The following is a 21,970-nucleotide window of genomic DNA, read 5'->3' as shown; positions in this document are numbered from 1 at the left end:
CAGCACACCTGCAAAGAGGGCCAAGACCAAGGGCCAAAGACCCTCCACCTCAGCTGCACGCATCAAGACACGGCAGCAGCACAAATCAAGTGACAGCACACAGGAGGGAACTCCAACAGGCACCCCAGCAGCCAGCATGCCCACAACACCACCACCACAGGTCCCCCCAATGGATGCCACAGTAGGCACTGCTTCTGGTGGCAGCAGCACCATAGGTGATACTGCATTAATGGCAGCATGCTCCGACACAGAAAACGGGGATGTCGAAGTTAGATCCATCCATGACCTGTCTCAATCCCCCTGTCTGTTCCATCACGTACACCATGAGGATACCACGCAGGGGCACCCACAAGACGACGACTGGCCATCCCCCACAAGCCCTGTGGCAAGGCAACATGAGGTGATCAGCCCCTCTGTGACACCACCGCAAATGGCCATGGCCCAGCAGAGGCAACAGTCCCTCGACCAGTTAATCGTGCAACAGCAGCAACTGGCCACGCTCCTCAAGGACCATGCCGATGAATGTGGGGGCACTAAGGCAGACATAGAAACATCAACTGAGACACTGAGGGCAGAAATGGAGAGAAGTACAGAGACACTAAGGGCACAAATGGAGAGTAGCACCGAGAGCCTGAGAGTACAAATGGAGAGTAGCACCGAGAGCCTGAGAGTACAAATGGAGAGAAGCACCGAGAGCCTGAGGGGGGAACTGCATGCGACGTCCAAAGACGTATGTGCCGAACTTGCCGCAGTGCGCCGTGTGTTCACTGAACTATCACAAACCCTTAGGGACATGCATGGACGTGAGCAGGCAGAGACATCATCCGTTGCAAGTTCCGTCCAGGGCAGCCCCCAACGTAGATCTGGGAGGAACCTGCGCTCCACAGGCAGGGGTGCCCCTGATACCCGCAGAGGGGGCTTGCAATAGCGACAGCCCACTGACAATGAGCATCTTTGGACACTGGTGTTCGGGGGGGAGGTAGGAGGGTGGAGGGGGTGTGTTGGGCTCACTTGGGTGGCGGGTCGATAGGGTGTTCAACATGATATCACATATGCCATAAACAATGCACGATCATCCAATGAGATGTGTGGACATTGATCTTTGTGTACGAGGCCATTATAGGCTCACAGTCCATATTGTGCATGTCCCAGACACACACAGTGCCACGAGTCCCGTGTCCATGTATCAGCCACCAGGCGTGAGTGCTAGAAGCATGCATCTATGAGATGCTGACGAATGTCACGGCCCTCCTGTGCCTCGCAGACTCCTTGAGGTGCTGCCACATCCCCACCCTCATAATGACCATCATCAGGTGCTTGCAGTTCTGCGTCAGGGGGCATGGGCACATTTCTACGTACGCACATGTTGTGGAGCATGACACATGCCATGACCATCTTTGCAACCTTCACATGGCGGTACAGGAGTGCCCCGCCAGACCTGCTGAGGCAGCGGAAACGAGTCTTCAGTAGGCCGAATGCCTGTTCTATGACTACACGGGTACGTGAGTGGGCATGGTTGTAGTCCTCCTCATGCTGGTCCCGTGGGTTCCGGACTGGTGTGAGGAGCCATCTCTTCAGTGTATACCCGGCATCACCTGTATGTGGACAAGAAAGGAATATTGAGGAATGCCATTGCTACGTACGCACCCCCCCCTTCCTGCCAGGTCATTGCCGCATCACATACCCCACATCATCATGCATGAAATGAGACTCACCGAGTAGCCAGGATCTGTTCCCTGCGTGTCGCTCCATGTAGCGTGGTATAGTGGAGTTCCTCAAGACCATAGAATCATGGGTAGATCCAGGGAATCTGGCACAACAATGTGTAATGATCCTGTTGGAGTCACACACCATTTGTACATTCAGGGAATTAAATTGTTTTCGGTTGCGGTACTGGGCCTCCATGGCATGTGGGACGACCAATTCCACATGGGTGCAGTCGATGGCACCAATGCAACCCGGTATGCCGGCAAGTGCATGGAATCCCACTTTTGTGTTCGTAATTTCCTGCTCCGAGCGTGGTAGAGAGATGAAGTCGTCTGCGTGCTTCAGGAGGGCATCGAGCACTTGCAATAGTGTCCGTGAGAACAGTGGCTGTGAAATGCCATGCAACTGTCCGACTGTGTGCTGGTAGGTGCCTGTGGCCAGGAAGTGTAGTACAGACACTACCTTCAGTAGGGGTGGGATGGCGGTTGGGCTATCTATCATGCTGACAAGGTCAGCCTGTGTCATGTCCACAATGGCGGTTATGGTGTCCCGGTCCAAACGGTAGAGGGTGTGGATCTGCTCATCAGTGAGGTTGAACGGATGTGCTCGGAGGCGTGGGATTGCGGGCTGCCTGCGTGGTGGTAGTGGCTGTGCTGGCGGCCCATGCTGGCCCTGCCTTGGCCTCCTCCTCCTCCTGCGTCTCCGCCGTGCGGCCGGTAGTAGTTGGTGTTCGTCTTCTTCTTGAAGTTGGAGTACTTGCAGTGCTATAAGGTCCCCCAGGGCCAACATGGCTAGTCCTGCCGGTAGCATTTCGGAGTGGGTGTGGTTGTGGGAGGAGACTGGGTGTGCAATTTATGTGTTTTCAGGCTGTATGGCCTCCACCTGTGGTGATTCATTCCACCTGTGCAAGCTGCACTCCCCTTTGGGCGAGCACGTCCCGCACACAACGCTGCAATTCGACGAATGGCATCTTGCTATTGCAATCATGTATTTGTACCCGATGGCAGTGTAACATTGGTTGATATGTTCATTCGGCTATGGTCCCATTGTTTCACATACAATCTTTGCAGTCGCGAACAGACTTGTGAAGGGTCAGTGGAACGTAGTACTCGAGTAACGGTGGACCCTCATGCAACACTGTACCGAGCTTCACCGACGGGCGGGGCGTTCCATTTGTGAGTGAAGGCAGTTGCCATTTTCACACACAGCCGCACTAGATGGATTAATTTGTGGTTTCAAGCGGCCACAGATGCCTTTTCGACGTGATGTTGCAAATGAGGAATTCGAAGGGCGGCGCTTTCGGTTTTCAGCTAGCGGCGAGGAGATGCCCACAGGTCTGACTGCAAATATAACGTTCTATTGTTCAATGTCCTTGGGACAGGGGCCATGGCGAGGATGCAATGATTGATATGAATAGTATGGGATGCGCAATAGCGACGTGGGCGATGAGGCCGGACGTTCCCAAATACATGTTACTTCACAACACTTGAATAACGGGCTGGGGCACGGTGGATTTTGCAGGCTGCATAACGCACAGACTCAATGGAAATTTCACATGTTATGTGAGTATGGAAACAGGCGTTTTCATTACGGGATGAGGGAATGATGTATGGATGCATGGATGCATGGACAGATGATTTGATACAGAGTTTGCCATGTACAGGGCTTCTTGGAATCTATCCGCCTCCCCTGCGCTATGTGATGCAGGGCTGCCATAGTGGGGCCATCGTCTATCTGGCCTTGTTGAGCCCTCCCTGTCTCGACGCGCCTTCAGACACTTGTGTCTATGCACGTTACCAATCCCATCAGATGGATTCTGTTGTAACAGACGCATGCACAGGTACACTCGTTTGTGATAGTGTTTTCACCTCGATATAGATAGTTATGATTCCCAAGTGGTTTGTGGGTGGTGATGATCCTTTGGAGTGGGCTAGCATGCATATGGCTGTGGATTTGGTGTGATCATTGAAGTGGTTAATTCAAATGTAGTTCTGATGGCCATACTATTCTTTTTCATTTCATTTGGTTGACAGGTATCTCCTCCCCTTTTGCCACTGCCATCTGTATGCCACTCCTGCAGATGGATTTTACTCCCGACACCTGCTGCTTCGTGTTAATCAGTGGAGCAGCATTACGATCTTATGGGACGATCGCCAATGGGCCACATGCCCTTACGCAGTACTAGTGGCTAGGAGCAACATTTCGGCCTTTCAGCTGGACTAGTGCCTCCCTATTGGGACGGCCCTGCGGTTCTAGGCGCTTCCATGTTGCCTTTTCGTACGGGAATGTAGTGCCTGTGTACCATGAAGGAACAGGGCGTCACACAAGAAGTAGCTGGTCATTTATTGCGGATGCAGCCCACGATAATGAAATATATTTTGGAGTTCATGGCCTAATGGCTGTATGGGCTTGGTGAATTTGTTGTGCATTAAATTTCTATTCTGATATGAACCGTGTAGCGTTCTTCTTTGCGAGTAATGTGGCATATTCCTATTTGGGGAGCGATGTATTGTGAGGAGATCTGCATTGGGTTCCAGCTTCGGAGTATAGTTGCGTGGTACTGTGCTGGGCGCGTTTGCCTACGGAGCCCAGTGAGGTCAGGGATAAGGGCTGCCATTATGACTGTTTTGATGATGTCATGCTCAGGGGCGGGGGATTAGCTTTTGTGTAACAGATGCCGGTCAGCCAGTTGGATTGGTGGAATGATGTGATTATCGGAATTTTGCTGGTCACAGGTGCCTGTGTTTGCGTGCGTTTCTTGGTGGGAGACTGAGGTCATGTCCATTTGTATAGCTTCTGTATTCGTGCCATCTGTGCCCTGCAGCTCCCATTGGGCACTCTTGAGATTCATTTGTTCGTTGGCAGGCATGGATGACTAGTACATTTCACTGGTTGCATTGTGTGACTTCATTGCACCTACGGGGGGTTGTACAATGTGGCCAGGGAGCGGTGTACAAGCACTCAGTAGGGCCGTTTACGGTTGGTTCGCGATGCCGTACTTCTCACCATGGCGGAATGGTACTTTCCGCCGTGCTTGATGGCGTTAGGTGCATGTCCGCTAGGGTCGGAATTCGCGTACCGTTGCGCCATGGTGGTAATTACGGTTTGGCATGGTGCGCGCGTGCTTGGTGCAGTTAGCGTTGGCGTTCACTACGGTGTCGCTAATGGCATCGTACTTTGCGGTGACGGGTCATGATCGCACCGAGCGCTATTCGATGGCGGTATTGCATTTCCGCCATCGTTTTTCGATTTCCGCCAGGGTCGTAATGAGGCCCATTGACCTTTTTGGGCCAGATTCCCTTTTTTTCTGGGTGCCTGGAGACTGCTAGACTTCTTGAGGACTCTGACTCTGAAGGGGGTGATGGTCTTCATTCAGCAAGCATACCAGGTGTCTCTTTCTGTCTTTCAGCTTCTTTGTGCTTAAGGTCTTACATGTTTCACACTATTCAGCAGAGTGGTGTGGTGAAGGCAATAAATACATTCCTTGTGCCTGTCCCCCTCAAAAAAGTCTTTTAGGCTGCAGAAAGAGGCCTAAAAGAGGGACTTCCTCCCCTCCATATTCACTTCCGTCCCTTTTCACTTATCTGAAAGAAAAGGGTGAAGCTCCTGAAGAAAGATTTTGATGAGATGTTTTTGAAAGATGTGGAGATTTCTCTCTGGAGAAACACACAAGAACTCCTTCCAGCATGACATGCGTTTGAATCTGAAGGGATGCTGCAGAGGAGGAGATACATACTCGACGTTCCATTTGGGGGGACCAAAAGCAACCACAAGGAAGGCAATGGGATTCAAAATAAACAGCTAAAGTTTTCTTTATTTACTAGTGTAAAAGGTTAACCGAGGAGTCCCAGCCTACGACAGGCAATTGTTCATAGCATGTGAATATCTGAAAGATCCAATGCTGGAGAAAAACATTATTGAGTAATGTTTTGTCTTCACAGGCTTGTTAATCTGCTTAGATTCAGATGCTATGCATAGACTTGCGAGCACTACCGGGATAAGGCGGCAGGGAACTGAGGTGACAGTGGCAAATAGATGTTTCAGCACAGCTTGTCCCACTTGAGTATTATCTCTCGCCTCCGTATCCACAGAAAAACGTTGTGTGAATGTCTGAACAGTGCTCAATTATTTGCAGCTCTGAAGTGTCTTCTAAGGGTACATTAGCAATAAACGCTAGTGCAGAGACTGTGCTGCGAGAGGAGTGAGCTCTAGAAGTAAAAGGAAGTGTTTTAGGCGTTAATGTGTAAGAACATTGAATGGACCTAACTATCTATAAGGAGATGGTTGGCTTAATGATTGGATCCCCTTCTCAAGCTGTAGCAAAAGTAACAAAGAACTGATTTGTTTTACACATTTCTTTGGTTTTGCTAAGGTAGAACATGACCACTCTTTTTACGTCAGGTGTGAGACGTGCGTGTACCGCTCTAATCAGTGAGTTAGGGAAAAAAGCTGGTAACTCGATTGGAATTCCGAAATGTCAGTGAGAACCTTCAGTGCACTCTTAAAACCGCTTTATGTTTATGAATAGTGATAAATGGTTCTGTGACTGACAAGACAATACAGTTATGAAGAATGCAACCTTATAAGAGAGTTCTTTGAGAGATTCTCCATGCATTGGTTCAAAGGGGGACCATATGAGCCCTTTAAGCACTGTATTAAGATTCCAGCTAGGTGGGGGATCAGAGCTTGGTGTGTATATCCACTTGACACCCTCCATAAAAGCCTTAACAGGAAATTTCCACTATGAGACCATATGTTGTGAAGTAGCATATAGGGCCGATGTGTAACGCTTATGTTGTCGCTGCAGGAGAGTAAATGGTCTGGGAACTTGGTGATCTGGCAATATTGGCTAAACAGTATTTCCCCCGTCACAAAGCGAGAAAAAATAGGAGGAGAACTGGAATCAATATTATGTGGTTACTATACTATGGCTCACCCCTTTTTCCACCCAGCTGACTCTCTTAATGTTTCTATATGCCCCGTTCTCCTCCTCACCTGTGTTTTGATATTAGGGAGCTATCCATCCTGCTTTCATGCAGGGGTGCGTTGGTGGTGAGGCTCAAGAAGAACTCAGGCTGGAAAAAGGTTGGAAAGGCCTCTGAAGGTAAGTGTCTAGATTCTTGGTGGATTCTTTAGTTTTTAGACGGTTGGGTGTTGAAGTATTTGAGAGAACAAAGGTTCTATGGTGAGAAAGCTGTCTCTTGATGTAGATTTAACAACTCTCTCTTTCTTTTCCAGGTATGCTGAGGAGAAAAGTTTCACTTGAAGAGCACAGGTATCGTTGAAGAAAAAACATGAAGTCTTCACTTGAGGTAAGTATGTGCGCGAAGTTGAGACAGGCACACAGCTCTTCGTGCCTTCGATACCAAGCTAGGGTAACTTCTCCGCAAGGAAAGGCTTTGGAATGCTTGGAAAAGCTTGTCGGAGCTTCAGGTACATAAGCGCATAGTTTTACTTTTACTCGTTACAAAGTCTTAAAAGTTATTTCATTAACTATTGCACCTTGTCTCTGCAGGTTTCCGGAGGTCAGAGGATTTCACTATGAAGCCACAGCTGTGGAAGAAGATTGCTGATTGAACTGCGGAACTACAGAGAATGAAGTCATCTGTCGGGGGACTGCTGCTATGGAAAACTCTTGTCAGGTTCGTTGACAACTGAGATATGTGGTACTTATGTAAAGTTCATAACATTACTTTTTCTATTGTCTTACAGGTCTGTGAGCTGAGCGCCGGTAGCGTTACACCGCTGTCAGCGGAACTAATGCAAAGTGCGCGTTACTGCAGGGGCGGGGCTTTTATAGTTCTCCATGCCCAACTACTAGTTCTCAATAGCTATTTAGTCAGTGACCCACAGAGCGGCCATCTTAAGGGAAATGGTAAATCATTGGATCTTTATGGGAGCCCATTGTAATTTTGGTTCTGAGGATTATGAGAAACAGGGTTTGCCATGCTAAAACCCATTTAGCCCCCACTGATCTACACCAATACTCCTTCCTGCCCTGAATACCTGATCCCAACCCTGCAACTCTGGAGGTGATCATGAGACAATGCTACCAGGTGGACTTTAAGGGCATTATAAACTAATCCTGAGTACTGTAAGTATAGCAGATATGTGACTATATGGATTGCAGTCAATCGGGTTGTCAGTTGATTTTGAGCACCAGAAGACAAACTGCTTCCATTTATTGTTTTTGTCTTCCTTTAGGATATCCATGCATCTGTGAGGCAATTGTAAATGGGCAGACTCTATCGCTTCATGAGCCATGCTGCCAAGACCAATTTGCATGGGTCTAGATATGATAGTTGACGATGTTGCTGTGTTAGTACGTTTTGAATTGGTTTGAGTTTCACCTGTGGCTGAACCGCCATATTCAAATGGAAGGGGATGTGGGGGGTGGGTACAACATTTCCCTTGCCAGCATTGGCGCAATAAGAAACAATGTCAATTAGCTTGCCCAGCATCTTGTGGAGTAGGGGAGTGAGGGAAAAAGCGTAAACAAATATACCGGATCAATTCACACTGGGTGGGTTTCATAGTAACCCTTTCATGCAGGAATCTGGATGCATGGGTCAGGCATTTGGGCTGTCAACTGATGGCGGATTTCCCCATAATGCAAAGATCTGTCTGAGTGTGTTTGTGCTCATTTCCCCACTTGTGATCTTGAATGAGCACCCTGCTTAGACTGTCTGCCGGGCAGTTTGTGATCCCCTGAAGTGGGCTGTGCCTGATTGAAACTATTCCTTCTGGTGTACCAGTGCTAATTTCTTAAGGCCTGTAGTTACATGGATCTATCTCGATGTGTTCCCCTTTGCTTTATTTATAAAGCATAGCAATGGTCTTGCCTGTATTGCCAAGCACGCTTTTGTGCTGAATGTAGTTCTGGAATGAATGTAGTGCTATCTATATAGCTAAAAGCTGCAAAATATTTATGTTTTGCTTTACCTATTGCTGGGACCAGTAGCGCAATGGCACTGATAATTACCAAGGAACAAAGAGAGCTGAATGTTGTGAATGGTGGTGTCACAGCTATACCACCTGAACAATTGGAGCGGCTGGGTCTCCCAATTAATTATCACAGTTCATCCTGAACTATATGAATGCACATTTCTGACTTTAGCTACCCTTTGTCAATTATTGGAATTTCCGTATTACTTTTTAAAAGACATGCATTACTTAAAGTAATTTCTGATGATTGTATCTGCTTGGATTCACATGCTGTGCATATAGTCCGACATCCAGTGGTAACCGCAGAGTATTGCACCTTGTCTTTTGAGGATCTAAAGGGGACATTGACATGGGCGTGCCTGTAACACTATTCCTAACGTGACGTGTAGTGTACCCAAAACCCCTCACGCGTCGATGTCCTTCTGATTGTATTTTTTCTGCCATGAGGGAGCCTAATGACTATCGTGAGTGAGTACATAAAAGAGAGAAAGTAGTAAGACATCTATGTTCCTTCCACCCGAGTCGTGACGAAGGGTGGGCGCATGTGAATCTAAGCAGATACAATCATCAGAAATGCTATTACGGTAAGTAATGCATGTCTTCTGATGCTTGTTAATCTGCTTAGAATCACATACTGTGCATAGACTAGCGAGCAGTACCCGGAGTTGGAGGTGGGTTGTGAGAAGGAACAGTAGTGAAAAGATGTCTTAGTACTGCTTGTTCGACCTGAGAATTAGACCTAGAATGAGTGTCTAGGCAATAGTGTTTTGCAAAGGTATGTACAGAACTCTAGGTTGCTGCTTTGTAAAAGGACTCTAGGGGAACATTTGCAGTGAATGCTAAGGAAGTCCCAGTGCGTCGGGTAGAGTGTGCTCTAGGCTTGAAGGGTATTTCGCTCTTAGCAAGAGTGTAACAGAGTGTCATGCAATTGACAATCCACTTTGAGAAGGCTGATTTAGAGACAGGATCCCCTTCTCTACCAGCTGCCACTGAAATGAAAAACTGGTTTGTCTTTCTTAGTGGTCTAGTCCTTTCCAGGTAAAACATGACTGCCCCGCGCACATCTAATGTGTGTAGGCTTCTCTCGGCCACGTTAGTGAGGTTCTGGAAGAAAGTAGGCAGTTCTATTGATTGGTGCACATAGAACTTGGAAATAAATGTAGGCACAAATCATCGAGGGTGAGTGCACAGAACCACCTTATCTGTGTGAACCGTAACGAAAGGGTCTAGAACTGAAAGGGCCTGTAGTTCACTAACTCTCCTCATAGAAGTGATAGCCACTAGGAAGGCTGTTTTATAGGTAAGATCCTTGAGACGTGTCTTATGCATATGCTCAAAGTGATACCCCATAAGTCTAGTCAATACCACATTTAGGTCTCATCCGGGAGCCGGGTTAGAAATGGGGGGATTAACCCCTTCCATGAAAGCCTTAATAACTGGTATTTTCCACCAAGACACCTTCTGTTGTGACGTAGTGTAGGCTGAGAGAGCAGCTAAGTGAACCTTTAGGGAATTAATAACCAGGCCTGAGTCTAGTAAGTGAGTCAGGTACAATACAATGTGAGTAGGAGAGCAGTCAATGGGATTGACACCCTTGGAATTGCACCAGATAAGAAAACGCTTCCATTTACTGGAGTGGCAATATCGGGTGTTAGGTTTCCTCGCCTCCTTAAGTATGTCACTGCATCTCTGAGGAAGTTGTAGGTGCCCAAACTCTATGACCTCAGGAGCCAGGCCACTAAGTTCAGGGTTTGCGGGCATTTGCGGGCATGGGTGAAGTCCTTGTCCTGAGATAACATGTTGTATGGGCAAGGCAGTTTCATTGGAGGAGATAGGGACATCTCCATCAGATGAGAGAATCAGGGTTATCGGGCCCACATGGGGGCCACCAATATCATGGTGACTGGTTCCTGGTGCATCTTGTGTACGATCTTGAGTAGGGGAGTCGGGGGAAAAGCGTAAACAAATTTCCCTGACCATGCTATCCAGCGACCGTTCCCCTTGGATCGGTTCTGGGGGTACCTGGAGGCGTAATCTTGGCATTTAGCGTTCTCCAGAGTTGCGGACAAGTCGATCTTTGGGAAGCCCCATAGTGCGAAAACATTGGAGATGATGTCTTCACGTAGTCGCCTTTCGTACTCTACGGGCCAGTTGATTGAGTTCCCCTGGAACTTGTTGGGACAACAGGAACATCCTGTGTTAGAGAGCCCATTAATGTTCTGGGACAGCTTGGATAGCCCTGGAGAGTGTGTGCCCCCTTGTTTGTTTAGGTAGTACATGGCTGTGGTGCTGTCTGTGAGGATCAAGACTGTCTTACCCCGCAGCTGTGTCTGAAAGGCTTTCAGTGCTTTGAATATGGCTAACAGCTCCAACAGATTTATGTGGTTCGATGCTACTTCTGGGGACCACACACTGTACGCCGTCTGCTGAAGCAAGTGAGCCCCCGACCCCATGAGAGATGTGTCCGTCGTGAGAGTGGCTTCTACTGCAGGGGGTGGTGAAGGCCTATCCCTTCAAGAGGCTTTCCCTCGACCACCACTGCAGAGGGAGAATGAGGGCTGGCGAGACAACCGTCCCATTGTCCGCTGGCCTGACACCACTGGCTGTTGAGCCACTCTTGCATGGGACATAGTAAGAAGTAAATGCAGGACGCCATCATTCCTAACAGTCGCATGGCTCATTGGAGGAGAAGACAAGACCGTCTTCTGTCCGAATTAGAGCCCCTAGAAATTGTTTGAATTGACTGGGGTCTAGGCTGGATTTCTTCTCGTTGATGGAGAATCCCAGGCTGAATAAGAGGTCTATTGTCTTTTGAGTGTTCGACAGGCATGTTCCGTAGGAATCCCCTTTTATGAGCCAGTCGTTGAGGTAAGGGTAAAACGGAAGGGATTGTCTGCGCAGGTGCGCTGCTGCCACTGCCAGTACCTTCGTAAACACTCTTGGTGCTGAGGCAATGCCAAAGGGGAGTACTTTGAACTGATAGTGCTTGTCCTCTATTATGAACCTTAGGTATTTTCTGTGCACCGGAAACATTGAAATATGAAAGTATGCATCTTTCATATCCAATGTTGCCATGTAATCCCCCTGCGTCAGCAGAGGAATTACTTCCTGCAACGTGACCATACAAAACTTTTGAGGTCTGACAAATTTGTTCGCTGGGCGCTAGTCTGTTAGAGGGCGCATGGTGAGATCCTTTTTGGGTACAAGGAAGTACACTGAATAAACACCCTTGTCGTCCCTGTAGAAGAGGGACGACTTCTATGGTGCCCTCTTCCTGCAGGATCCCGACTTCTTGTAGCAGGATGCATAGGTGTTCCGGTGTCAGGCATCTTGATTTCGGAGGTCTGAATTGAGGTGGTCGGCAAAACTCTATGCAGTACCCGTAGGAGACGGTCTTGAGTACCCACTGATCTGTTATTATCCCCTCCCATGTATGAAGGAATGATGTTAGGCGTCCCCCAACCGGTGAGGCATTGGAGGGGTCTCAGTTCTGATGGTGATTTCTGACCTGAGGCCGGAGAGCCTCTGGTGGTGGAATTCCAGCCCTTATCCGTCCCACGTCATTGTACTCTAGGTGGATACGTGGTGGTGGTGATAGATCCTTGCCCTGGGGACCAGTTGTTTCCTGAACCATACTGGTTGCGAGGGGAGCGAGATTGTCCACAAAAGGAATGATGAGAGCCGCCCCCTTTCTGTTGGGAAGGTCTTTGGGTAATCTGGTTCAAGGCCTTGAGAGTCTCATGCTCCTTCTTTGCTGTCTCAAGTGCCTCATCAACAGCCTTGCCGAACAAGTTGGTTTCTTCAATCGGCTTGTTTATTAAGGATTCCTGGGTTTCAGGATTAAACCCGGAGTTCCTCAACCAGGCGTGCCGTTTTAGTAGGGTGTCCTGGGCTAAAGTCCTGCCTGCTGTTTCAGCAGCATCCAAAGTATTTTGAAGAATATTGTGGTTCACCTGCTTGCCATCAGATACAATCGCAAGCAGATGAGCCGTTACAGGTTCGGGGCCTCTTGAAGGCCCTCCTTCAGCAGGTTCCATTGGATGTCCGAATATCTAGCCAACAGTGTCGTGTTGTTGGCTATGCGGGTGGAGAATGCTGCAGTAGTCGTAACCCTCTTTCCCAGTGCGTACAACTTTTTGCATTCTTTTTCAGGCAGTGTCTCACCTGTAGAGAGGGGGACACCCATGCTCTTCCTCGTTGTAACTACCAGGGAATCCAGAGTGGCATGCCCCCTAGTCTGTAAAGGGGGTCGGTAGGAGAAGGGCAAAACAACTTCTCTACTCTGGATTAACCGCCCTGGTCTGAGCTGGTGTTAACAATGAAGGAGTCAGATGTCTCCTAACAGAGTTCTGTAATGGAATGGCCCAACTGGCAGGAGGCTTTTCCTTTATTAGGTCTTCAACAAAATCTGAATCAGGCACAGCCTCCTGTGTGGCGATGTGAAATGTTCTGCTGCCTTCTTTAAGATAGCGTTAAACGCCATTTGATCATCCACAGGTGAGGCCTGACAAACTGGTGTGGCAGGAGGGGAATCCATACACAAGGTGTCAGGGTCCGGGGTCGGAGATGCCCAAGGTTGACTATCAACTGGATGGTTGTCTTGCAACCCTCCATGGGGTCAGTAGGATCATCAGTAGGGTCCCCAAAAGGATCATCATCCTGTACGTATGGTTCCAAAGGAACCTCATCATCAGTAAAGTCATAAACATTCTCTTTATGAGGAGCATCAAAGGTCCTCTGAAACTTGGCCATAGGGGTATAAGAGAACTCCTCATGAGGCCTCTTTGGAGCAAACCTCTCTGAGAATACACCAAACTTCTCCAGTCTGTTCATGCACCCCTCAAACTTCTCTCTGGTCCATGATGATGAACCAGAGGAGTGCAGGGGAGGAAAGAGGTCTTCCTGACGATTTTCCTCTCTAGAACGTCGAGATTTAGCCCCTTAAGTCTTAGATAAAGACAAATGGCTCTCTGAGTAATCCTTTCGAGGCACTGGGCGTTGCGATGTGTCATTAGGCTGTTCCTTCTGTTTCGACCATATCTTTCGACTGTTCCTTTTGTTTCACCGCCGAAGCGATCCTTGCAATACTATCGCTGATGCTCGGGGTTACATGGAGGTGTGTAGGTTGAGCTGTTGGCTGTGCGGCGGATTTCGGCGCAACCAGGGACTTAAGTGGTGTCAGTGCTTTCTTCTGAGGCGTCTCGACGGGCGCATGTTTTGGTTCTAGCGCCCTTACTCTTGAACTGCTGCCGATCATGAAGACCAGCGGGCAACGCCGAAGAATTCTACGTGCCTGTTGGCACTTTGGAGCGCCTCGAGTGGACCGGCGAAGCATAACTGTGGGTTGTGTGCTTTGTGTGGGAATCGGGTGCATCCCTGTCGCCAGGATGTACAGTCCCCATAGCAGGACTCTTGTCATGCCTATCGGGGTGGGGGACGGACGCTGCAGAGCGAGAACTCTACACCATAAGGTCAATGGCACCTTGGTCCTTGCCAACCTCTTCATCACACTCAGTGGCTGTAGCGGTGGGGGAATTACTCTTGGCCTTTGACATACCGTAGACCGCCCACCACTTCAAACGGCGCTCCTTAACAGCTTTGGGACGTAGGAGCTTACAGTATTCCTCGTTGTGATCGAGGGGAAGACACCTATTGCACCGACATTGCCTGTCTTTCCAGAGAAATGTTACCTTACAGGAAGGACAAAATCTAAATGGTGTCCTGTCCATAGCGCAGGATTGTGATAGCGACGACAAACCCAAGGGAACAAAGAGAGGGGAAAAGGAAAGACATTCTTGAAAAGAATATGACCACCCTGACCCCACTCTCCCTACTGTACAGGCCTAACAGAAGGCCCGGCCAAGTGGTCGGCAGGGCCGACCGGATCAACAGCCGTCGAAGTTCCGCAGTCAGCAGTCTTCGGCAGTGGCACAGGAAACAACCGTCGAGAGGAGTGACAATAATAACAATTGACTGAAGGTCGAGAAATATAACAATAACGCAATGTTTTATGAAGAGCTCTGCATTAAGGCGACCAGATAGCTGGGTGGAAAAAAACAATCCGAGGGACCTCGACGCGTGAGGGATTTTGGGTACACTACACGTCACGTTAGGGATAGTGTTACAGGCACGCCCATGTCAGCATCCCCTTTCGATCCTCGAAAGACAAGATGCAATACTCCGCGGTTACCACTGGATGTCGGACTATATGCACAGCATGTGATTCTAGGCAGATTAACAAGCATCAAAACCATTACCATTACCCTTTTGATCCATGAAAGATAAGATGCAATACTCTACGGTTACCACTGGATGTCGGACTATATGCACAGCATGTGATTCTAAGCAGATTAACAAGCATCAGTACATTGCCATAATGCACTTTTTGACAGTTGTCAAAACCTGGTAATTCTTAAGAAGCTGTCTAAGAACTACAATCCCCATAAGCCATATAGGTCAGTACTGCTTTCATTTTCCTATGTTCAGAGATGGAGGAGGCATATTACCTTCAGATGTGGTGCTCCAGTTGCTGTCAATAAGCCTGCTTCAGCAGAGAGTGAGTCAGTATTTAAGCAACTGACTGCTCGAGCACATTCTTCTTGTATTGAGCGTGTTTCTAGACCCACCTGCTTGAAACAGATATTGCCTACTGAGCGCTGCTGCTGTGCCTGCTGTTTAAAGAAAGATCTGGGAGTCCTTTCATCGAGAATGAACACAACCAAATAAACTGTTCTATGGGTAGGTTCCCACTCTGGAACATCTACAACCACATTTTAGCTCAATGTACCTTTCCCAGAGGAGACATTTCAATATCAGTCGGTCCCACCCTTCTAGGCAGTCCAGCAACCAAATGCTAGGCAAGTCTCCTCTGAACAAGAATACCACAGCACCCCCGCCATGTGCCTTGTTGGGCCTCAAACACTGTACCTTTCTAAGCACAGTGAGCAAGGGGTCCATGTCTGGATTACCATGGCTAACTTAGGGTGAACACCAAAGTCCCTAAACATTTAAGAATGAACACAGCTAAATAACCTGTTCTATGGGTAGGTTTCCACTTGGAAGTGTCTACCACCACATTTTAGATCACAATACCGTGCACAGAGGAGAAATATCCATTTGCATATCAGTCTTGTCTCATCCACCTGGTCAGTCGAGCACCGAAATGCTGGGCAATTTCCCTCTGAACAAGAGTACTAACAGCAACCTCAGAAATATTTTGGCCTTGTTGGGCCTCCTCAGTGAGGCAAAGCTATGGCTCTCTTAGCACAGTGAGCAAAGGGTCCACGTCTGGATGACCCTGGGTAACTTAGGGTAAACCCCCAAGTCCCAAGCATTTAAACAAAGGTCTCGGGCCCCTCCACCAAGACGTACCCCTCTTGTAGATCCTCCTGAGTGGAAGAAATTCCAAGGAACAGGTTATTTGAACCATGTTCATTCTCAGTAGAGGGCCTCCCACACTCTTGTATACGCCGGCTGTTGCCAGAACCTGCTCCTGTTCTAGTGCCCTTTACTATCTGACTTGCAGCCCTCTGCCTGCATTTGTCCCATACTCCTCTGCAGTCTGACTCTATTATCCTCTGCCAGAGTTTCCTTGTTAACTGCCTGCAATTCTTTGCTCTCTGCCCTTAGTCCTTGATATCTGCCTATATGTTCCTTGATTAAAGTCCATTTACAGTTTGTTTCCTTGTTTTCCAGTGTGCAGTTCAATACTTGTTTCTAGTCTGGAGTTAGTTCCTAGTAGCAGTGTTCAGTTCAGTTTTCTTCATCCTAGTTTGGAGTCCATCCTCAGTTCCTTAATTCCAGTTAGTTCAAGGTTTCCAGTGTTTTTCCATTCCTGAGTAATCCTGTGTTGAGTTTCCTGTCCTCTTGCTTATGCTCATACTTCCTGTTCTGTGCCTTAAATTGTACTTACTCCAACTGTTCTTCCCTGGAAATGTATTTGAATATTAATGTTACCGGTCTTGCCTTCACTTGTGTAAATCCTTTCTCCAGAATTTGGCTGCTGAATTTTTCATTAGGCAATTTATGTCCCTTTCCTTTGTCGCGTCTCAGTATTGTCCATTGTGCCATATATGTTAAGTGTGCTGGTTCCTGTTTCAGGAGGCAATCACTTATTTGCTCCTGCTGGACTCGTACACACGCTTGTCTTGTATTGTTTCCATATTCATGCCTTAGGGTCTAGACACAGAAGCCCACTCATTCCTGCTGCTCCTTTCCATGAGCACTCAAAGTGAGGCACTGTAATAACACCTGCTCAAAAGTTTCCCCTTTTTTGTTCACTGTCTTTTTGCTGGTCTATAGTTACAACCTATAATTTCTTGCCTGCTGAATTTATTTCATTCCTGCCTATTGTGCACTATTCTCCTTTCAGCTTTTGGGGCACTGTAAGCCCAAGATATTCTGAAACAAAAAAAGCCCATAATTAAGACTTCAGGTTCACTGCAAACATCTAAGAAAATCCTTAGCATTACACATACAATTATATGAGAATTATATAATGTGTGCTCCATATTGCAGACAATGGCTCATTGACCAACAATGTAAATGTTGATGATATATGCGACCCTCTATGACCCTCAGCTATTACCGACAGATCAATTATAGGATGAGAATCACTTTGTACAAACTGTATCAGCATGGCCCTTAGAAAACCTGAAGATATTAAAGACTGCCAGTAACAAGCACATCAATTCAGACACCCATTCCAATGCTGCAGGTACCTTTCAGAGCCTGCATACCACAGTGTCTGTCTCAGAGCAAACTAATTTTCATACCAATGGGCTTGATTATGATTGGGCAATAACCGGCCCATTACGAGTTGAATGGGCCGGTAATTGCCCATTCGCGGGTGGCGGTAATTCCCGGGCTCCCGATCCCCATTCTGCCCCATAGGGCAGAATGGGGATGGGGAGCAAGGTTGCACCGGCACCGTTTATAACGGTGCCGGTGCAATCACGAGTTCTGCTCGCGCGTTCCACACAGCCCGCCAGGATTTACACAAGTGAAGGTAAAACCTGGCGGGCTGTCAGGAACCCGCAAGCAGAAGTTGTAATGCAGCGAGACGGTATGAACGCTGCCGGTGCCTTACCGGCATCATTCATACCATCACTGTCAGGGTCCTAATGAGGCCCAATGTATTTAAAACCCCTTCAAAAGACACCAGTCACACTTCAGAAGAACTGCCACAGGAATGTATAAATGGGAACCTTGTAGCCAAAGTTTTTTTTTTTTTAATTCTGCTTGGCTGGCTACACAGCCCCTCAGGTTTGCTAGTAACCCTTCAACCACAGGGTCCTGAGATTAATGTGCTGAATCCTGTGTTTAAAAGACCAACACTGACTTTAGGATTTCCTGGCTCAATCACAATTCTTAGTGCCTATGCTAATCAAACCGTTGGCCATCCCTATTGCAATACCTAGTTCCCCCGCTAAACCAGAGACTGATGTTTTGGGAATAGGAAACTGCTATGGCGACAAAGAGATTACAGGAACAGTTCTTTGAAAGTCTGTATGATGACTAGGAGTAAATGTATTGCTAGACTATGTCACACTGTGCCAAGAACATAACATTCTATTCATAAACATAGAAATAGAACAGTTCAGCCTGGATTAGAAACTCAGATCCAATAGACCACTTATACAGAGCAGTGGGAGAACCTGACATTGGCAAATGATTACCTGCTAAAGCTTAATCAGATCCTTACCAGCGAAGTTTACTCAGACTGTTGCAAAGCTTGTGAAGTATTCACTCTTTCTGATGGCAATGCTGTGCAAGCTGCTGCTGTGCCATAAACAACGTCGGATCTTGTTCCTGATCTGAATTCAGATGTTGCTTCTTCTGGCGAAGCTCCTGGTCCAGCCCATGATGACAGTCTTTCTCTCGAGCACAAAGCCCTTACTGAAGTTGGCAAGCCTGAAAATCCTTCTCCATCTGCAGATGATCCTGCACCAATGGATGAATCAGGCATTGACTCTAAACCTGAACTGAAGAACACATTTCTTACCTCACAGTAATGTTCTTTGTAATATATGTTCCTACCCCCGATTCGTCATCTATAATATCCATATCCCAATGCAGCTATTCTCCGGAAACCGTTCTGCATCCAGGGGGGTGCCACGCTGTTACACGTCAGGTGCTGGAAAAGACGCTGGGGCCAGTATAAGTAGCGATACAGTGCCCCGTAACTGCAGTTCCAACCTTTTCCCCTAGCACTCCGGCACTGAAGGACTATAGAACTGATGGTATACTAGCTTCCAGCCAGAGGGGCAAGTAGGCAGGGCGTTAAGGAATCTGTGGTAGGAACATCCATTAGAAAGAACATTACCGAAAGGTAAGCAAATTGTTCTTCTAATCGATTCCTTCCTGCCATGATTCCTCATTTAGGATAGGCTTCCAAAGCAGAATGTAATCTGGAGGGAGGAAAGCAAGGGCACCACCTAACCCAGAACATTTTGAAGGACTACCCTACCAAAATGGGCAATCTGGCCCGAAAGGGAATTCCAAGCAGTAATGGTTAGCAAACGTGTGCTGAGAGGCCCACGTAGCAGTCTGGGAAGTCGACAGGACTGGCCCCACTCCCTCTGCAGAGCAGAGGTGGCAGCCAGTCCTCTGGTAGAATGTGGTCTGAGACCCTCAGGCATATCCTTCCCAACCAGATCGTAGCATTCTGAGATGCAGATAATGATCCACCTGGACAGGATCTGTTTGGTCCTAGCCCTGCCAGCATGAGCACCAGCGTAACCAACAAAAAGCTGGTAATCTTTCTACGGCCCTCTAGTATGAGAGACGTAGAGCTTAAGGACCCACACCAGGTCCAGTTGATGAAATCTTTTCTCTGTTTTGGAAGGGTGAGGCAGAGGAAAGAACACAGGATGATGGATCTTAAGAGATATGGCAGTCTGAGACCACCTTTGGCAGAAAGGAGGCCCTCACACTCAAAGTCACCTTCTCTTTGGAAAATAACAAATAGGGAGATAAAACAGACAACGTCTGGAGCTCATCCATCCATCTTGCGGAAGTGATGGCAACCAGGGAAATCAATAAGGGGGAGCAATCTAATACAACAGTAATGAAGGGGCACAAATGGGGCGGCAATGAGAAATGTTAAAACTAAATTAAAATCCCCCACCGGAACCACAAACTGGGGGGAGGGGTGAACTGGTTACACAAACCCTGCATAACAGTGGGCATTGCGAAAAACAAGCCCTGTTTCGGGGACCTCTTGAACACAGAAATAGCAGCAAGGTAACCCTTTACAGTGCTAATCTGTAGGCCGCTTGGGCCAAAGAAAGCAGAAAATCCAAAACAGGGGACAGAGGGCAGGATAAGGGATGCAGTCCCCTCTTTCGGCACCACAACCAAAATGTATGCCACCTGCAGGCATAAATGGACTTTGAGGAGCACACCGAGGACATCATCCAACAAAACCCACTCTTTGTATCTCAGCTTCTCAGCAGCTTAGAATGAAGGCTCAGGCTGCTGAGGTTTGGGAGAAGAAGCCGACGCTCCTCGGAAGGCACCAGGGAGGACAGACATACCTGGTCATGTAAAGCAACTCTGGATACCACAAAGTGTTCCACTTGAGAAATGCCCCAAAGAGAGAAGCTCTCCTACAGAACTTCCTGACAGAGCTACCAATTGAGGGAGGCTAAGGTCTGTCTGCTCAATACATCAGATGTGACATCTTCCCGTCCGGCTAGATGAGACACGCTCAGGGAGACGCTGTTCTACAGAGCCAAGAACCACAGTCTCATTGCTTCTCTGCGCAGAGGCAAGGACCCCACTCCACCTTGTTTCTTGAGGTAGTGCATGGCCACTGTCTTGTCCGTCAGGATCAGCAGTGTTGCGTTTTACAGAGAGGAGGAAAGCGACCAGGGCAGCCTGAAAGCTCTCAGCTACAACAAGTTGATGTGCTCCTGAGTCTCTGCAGGAGACCACAGTCTGCTCACCATAAGATCTGACAAGTGAGCCACGCTAGGTCCTGAGCCACCAGACTCAAGACCTCCAGAAGGTCTGACATGTGGCCCTGGAACTGCAACCACTGGCAACGAAGAAGCCACTGAAGTGATCTCATGTGCAGCCTTGCCTGCAGCACCACTAGAATGAAGGAGCCAATGAGGCGTAAGAATGCTCTGATAAATCGAAGAGACTTGGACAGCAGAACTAGAGTTCTTTTTAAGGCCAAATTGCGCAAGAGCATGCATGTACAGAGCAGATGCTCCAACACTAGCGCCAAGTGAGCGAGCCAGTAATCCAGGTAGGGAGACATGGATGCCCACCCTCCTGAGTCGAGCCACTTCCACTCTCAGCAGTTTGGTGAAAAATCTGGGTGCTGGCGAAAGACTGAACGGAAGGTACTTGAATTGGTAATTTCCCACCACGAATCTCAGGTACTTTCTTTGCTTCAAATGAATTGACACATAGAAATAGGCGTCTTGAAGATCCAGGGATGCCAAACAGTCCTGCAGATCGAGGACTTGCAGAATCTGGGCTAGAGTCACCATCTTGAATTGTCCTTGCAAAGGAACCAGTTCAGTAACCATAGATCCAGAATGGGGCATAAGCCTACGTCCCCTCTGGCAGCAGAAAATAAGTAGAGTACCACCCCCTCCTTTGTTCTGATCGTGGAACTAGTTCGATAGCGTTCTTCACCCGAAGCTGACGGACCTCCTCCTGAAGGAAGGGGTCCGGAGAGAAAAGGGTGGCCAGTGGGCCACGGCCTGGTGGGTGTTGGAGAAAATGAAGGTGATACCCCTGATTGATAACCTGTAGGGCCCAAGCATCGAATGTGGTCTGTAACCACCCCCTGATGAACAAGGAGAGCCGGCCCCAACCAGTGACGGTGTTGTATATATGACAAGTATGCAGTATGTTTAATAGAGGAACATAGATCAAGCTGGGTTAGGCAGGCTCATTCTAGAATGAGCGCTGTGAGGTAAACCCACTCTGGAATGTGGATTCCTGTATGTTGTTGTTGCTTGAGCTTTGTCAGTTAAGCCCTGGTTGTTGGTTGTGTTGGGGGTCTTTTACTATGTACCTTACTCTGGACGAGTTATACAATAAATCCTTCATATAACTTACCTGGCGTGGTCTGTGTCTCATCAATGGCGACGAAGGTGGGATACTGAAGCAGGATTGGCGACCAGCCCGCAGGTTACAGACCCCCAACACTGTGTTCAGGAGGAGACCGCCACTCTGTTTTCTCCGTTTAGATCCGCTGCCAGGATCGGGGAAGTGTCTGGAGGTAGCAGCTGATGACATGCGAAGCGGCTGGAGCCACGCCAGCCTTTCAGGAAGTACCTTTGCACGGTGCTCGCTG

The sequence above is a fragment of the Ambystoma mexicanum genome, chromosome 1p (assembly GCF_040938575.1).
Source record: "Ambystoma mexicanum isolate Mex_15411 chromosome 1p, UKY_AmexF1_1, whole genome shotgun sequence".
NCBI lineage: Eukaryota > Metazoa > Chordata > Amphibia > Caudata > Ambystomatidae > Ambystoma > Ambystoma mexicanum.
This window is presented reverse-complemented; position numbering follows the sequence as displayed.